Here is a 5,041-nt window from a genome sequence, read left to right as displayed (position 1 = left end):
AGTCTGCAATCGTACGTGTCTTTCATAGGTTGAAAAGAGGGTCAAAGAGAGAAAGCATGGGAGAGAAGGAGAGTCATGCATGGGTAGATGGGTAGGAGGGAGCAAGCAGTGTCTCTTGGACATGTTCTGGTGGGTGCACTGAACCCCGGAGGCTGCAGCCACACTCGGCTCTTTGTTGTTTTCGTTCTGCACAGGGAGACAGGGTACTTTCCTGAGCTGGGGAGGAGGATTAGCGTTGCGTGGCCTCCATCCCCAGCTGCACACATGACCAGCACCGTAGGAAAGCCCCCGAAGACGGCCCAAAAAGAGGTACGTAAGGGATGAAGAAAGCAGGGCGAGACACGAACATGAGCTTTTCCAATAGTGAGGAATGCTGCCGGCCCTGTAAAGTCTCCAATTGATCACTGTAACACATTTTCTACTTCCCCCATGTTTCTGAGAGCCTGGCTTTGTGTGTTTCTACACTCTCTTTTCCAGGTTACACTTAGAAATGTTCTGCTCTCTCTCATTGTGCATAAACATCATCATCAGCCCATTCCCACAATCACCTCCGTGTTTCTGTTTATCTACATGAATCAGATGTGATTTCTAATTCCTGACAATTTTACTGTCTAGAGAGAAGCCTGTCGTCATTGGAGTCCAGGGGGTAGCTACATGTAATCATGTTATAAATAACAAAATTACATTTCCAAAATGAACCCACGTTATCCCAGGCACAAATGTGTGAAACATCACATACTGGCAGAAAACAAGGTTCCCACTGTCTCCTCTCGGCAGGTCCTTGGTGCCTGGTGAGTTCATTTCCTATAAAATGCCATAGATCATCTGTCCCCAAAACTAACCAGCTGTTGGAGGAGTGTTCCAGATGCTGTTTTTTTTTCACAAACTCCCCCAGTTTTCTTTCCTTCACAAGCCAAGCAAATGATGTATTTTTTCAAAAATGCCAAACAAGGGAAAATTAGTTTTAAAAAAAGAAATCACAGAGAAATCTTCATCACCAATTTTACAAAACTGCACTCTTTATTAACTAATAAAGAGCAGAGTAACTAATGGTCTTTATTTCTGCACTTGAGTAGCTGCCATAGCACCATCATAACAAAGCCTTAGGTAGGTAGGTGTATTTCAAGCCTTTTTAGAGCAAACTGTTTCTCATCTTGTGTCTAACAGCTTCCTGTCTTTATGCTAAGCTAAGCTAACCACATCCTGGCTGTTGCTCCATAGTTAGTTAATTAGCATATATCGCAGAAAGTCAAACGCTACTGCATTCACAAATAACTAACTATATATTTGACTAACATAATAGCGTAAAACCGTGAAAATATTTATTTGTGGGTATTGGACATCTTTAACATTTATATGCTAATCCTAACCCTAACACTTAGAATAAAATTAACTTCTTAGTCCACAATTAAACCCAAATGACCTTATCTGGAAGTGTGGAGATTTGAATACATTTTTCTTCCTCCAGGCCTGACATAAGCAGGGTCACAGGGGTCATGGAAATGGTTATAACATATTTAATCAATCAGAATGAGAAACAATAACAGCTTGGTAAAAGAGTTGTTAGGGCGCCATGAAAAAATGACTTTTGCTCTGGTGAACTGTTTGTATTCTCAAACCAAGACATTTTGCTCATGATAAAATTGAATCACAGACAAAACTGTGCAGGCTGTAATTGTTGACAAGGCTACAAGTGAGGGCGGCGTTTAGATCACCTGGTAGAGCTGCTGCCCCATGTTGAGGCGGCTGCAGTTCGAATCCCGCATCGGGCAGCCCTTTCCTGCATGTCATTCCCCCTCTCTGCCTCCCCATTTCCTGTCTGTCTCTCAACTGTGCTATCGATTAAAGGCAATAAAAAGCCCAAAAAATATGCCTAAAAGAAAAGTAAATAACTGTGAGTTAATTGTGTGGGAGCGTGCAGCTGGATAAGCCACAGTGTGTTGGAGAAGGGAACTTCTTGGTGCCATTTTCTGCTCCAGTTGTGCCAGAGCAGCATGCCAACAAAAACAGTCTTTAACGTGAGGGTCAGCTAATGTAGCTGCCAACAGGTCATTGACACCATACACCACACTTCTTTTTTTTTTTTTTACTAAATCTCATTAAAATTTGGTTTGCACACATTCCAATCAATGTTATTTGTGTAGTGTCGATTCACAACAGAAGTCATCTCAAGGCACTTTTCGAACACAGGGCCTTCTGTTGACAATCGGCTCCTCCAAAACTTTGTCATTTCAAAAGCAATGTGAGGCTTTTTAGGCTGTAAATCTGAGTTATCATTCATCATTATTTTTGTGTACAACATATGAGCATTGGTTATTCGGTCCCAATACTGGGCAGAGAACAAGAGAAGAGCACAAACTTCAACACAGTTCCCTTTGTTTTTCATCATCACTCCCTACATTATGCGGCCCAGCACTATTGGCAACTTCAAGGACATCCCACAGGCACCTATAGGACAGGTATTGGACTCTCTGCGATCAACCGAGTCTCTGAGGTGTTATGGATTTTATGGAGCACTTTCCCGTCCAGCTTGAACAGGCCTGAGTCAGTCACACCACACCTTGTGTGAGCCTCCCAGCTCCACGCTGCCGAGTCGCTGCCTGATGAGCAACACTGGCTCCATTTCTAGAGATTTATTACTCATCCTGCCACTAATCACATGCACAGCCTCATCTGTCAGGAAGCAAGTGGTTCTATTGTCTTGACTGACAGTATGAGGACAAAAAACCATGGCAAAATTACATCAACAACTGTGTAGCTTGCACTACTAAATATGTAGTGTCACTGCCTTCTCAGATGATCATGTCTCTAAATCTAAACATTGCCCCTCATGTAGCAGAACCAGCCACCAGCTGTTGCTGATGTTGCAGTTAAAATCAGGGCTAGGGCGCCATCTAGTGTTTGGTCGTCACAGAAACTGTCATCTGGGAGTGTGACTCTAAAGAATAAATAAAATAGTGTTGGCTATATCAAGTATCTAATATAGAGTTATGGTGAGCATTATGGGCACTTCACCTTCATGTATAAGTCACTGTTTCTCACACAAAGAAAAATCAAAGCACCCAAAAATCACACCAGCTATCCTGCTGCTCCGTGTCTGATCACCCAGGGTATGTTCAATGAACACATTTGGCAGCAGTTTGCATCTTTATTCTGGTTTAACAGCATGCGTCCTCCCAACTGTGTGCAGCCCTTGAGATCTGTTTGTTGGATATATTTGTAAAATAGTGATGAAATCCAGTCCCAGCAGTGACGCAGGTCTGTGCTCACCACATTACACATTGAAACAGCCACCAGTGAATCATTTCGAACCATTAAACAAATCTGAATGTTACTGGAAAAGGACACAAAAACAGCTTTTCATTTGCAGCTGAAATGAAACTAGTTTCAAACTATCAGTAGTACTAATGTGCATTAACACAACGGATGTCAAGAGTAAATATTCCTACATCACATGACTGAGGTCTATCTTAATTAAGAAAAAAAAGATACACTTTTTCTTACTGACAAAACTCATTGCCTTGCAATTTGTAAAGCACTGCCCATGAACTAGGGAGAGAGATAAATAAATGATATAGCCTCAAACAAGAGCAGCGCAATTAAAGCTGTAATGATGAAGGTGAAAGCCAGTGAGCATCACAGGCACTGAAATGAGTTGTCTACATGTTTCATACCAGATGTCATCACTGTTGCTGAGAGTAGTGATGAATCACCTTGTAATAAAGATGCTAGTGAGACTATAACACCAATAATCATAAGTAGGTTACGACTCCATGACAAATCCACTCATTTAGTCGATAGTAAGCAATGCTGTGACGCCATTAGGTTATTAGTCATATTGATTATGAAAAAGCATTTATTTCAATATGAAACAATTACAGGTCATAAAATTATCTGAGATATATTGAAAAATGAGCAGCAGACGTAGCAGTTTCCGCACATTTCTACATGTGACTCCACACACTGATGGTTTTAAAAGGTTTACATTTGTGTAAACCATGACATAATATGGACTGAGCCACCAAACTTATGCTGGACCAGGTGACACAAATCAATGAGGGAGAGGACATGGTTGTAACTTTGGTTTTGTTGGTGTTTAAATTCAAATTTAAATATTTTTAAGTTGAAAAAGAGCAGAGGGCAGATGTCACCTGCCTCCACTGATGATCTGGGGGAACAGCAACAGGAAGCAACCCCACAAAATCTGTGGATTCCTGCTGTGATATGATTCTGGACCTTAAAATTGTCACCTATTGAAATGTGATGACTCTTGTTGATATGATTTGCCTCAACAGGAAAATAAATATTGGAAAATAACATAAGATGAAGGACTATGGCTCTAGCCTGTAAGAGTTCCCCAGATAAGAGGTTAGGATCACTGAATGTGCACAGAGGCACAGAAGGTGGGAGAAGTCAGGCAGTTTGTTGCCTTACAATCAATATGCAGGGATGAAACGTAAAAGTTTTTAAATTCTACATTAGGTCTAGTGTTGGTGATGAATCATTAATATGTATAAGCCGTTCTTTGTGGTATTACATGTTCCGAGCACTGAACCACAAATCAACCAATAGATTTAATTGAAATGATTACAGAGATGTTTGGTTTCAAGTCAAGTTTGAATGAGTATTTGCATGTGGCCTTACAACAATCATCAGAACATGTTTACATTGATTTCCTGTAAATGATAGCCTATCATTTATCAAAAAAATAAATAAAAATTAGGCTACATGAACTTAAAAAAAAAAAAAAAGAAGCAGTGACAGACTTGTGGGGTTTGCATAAACTCTGGTGGTTTGTCGCCACCAAGTGAAATTTCCCTGCTATCATCGCAATAATCCAACTGCCTGTGGCGCTCGCGTGCACGTGGAAAGGGTGTCGCGCGCAATCAAAACGAACCTGCCTAGTTACATTATGAATGTTACAGATGTTTTGAGCCGAGGCCCATTATGGCTACAGTATCATAGCTTCTCATTTTCGGGCGTACCAAAATTTCGAGAATACCAAAAACATGGCGCGCCGTGCGTGCGTTCGTGCGTGCGT

Source organism: Trachurus japonicus, chromosome 14 (assembly GCF_045865225.1).
Source record: "Trachurus japonicus isolate A0001 chromosome 14, Traja_1.0".
NCBI lineage: Eukaryota > Metazoa > Chordata > Actinopteri > Carangiformes > Carangidae > Trachurus > Trachurus japonicus.
The sequence above is the reverse complement of the archived record's forward strand: the minus strand, read 5'-3'. Positions refer to the sequence as shown.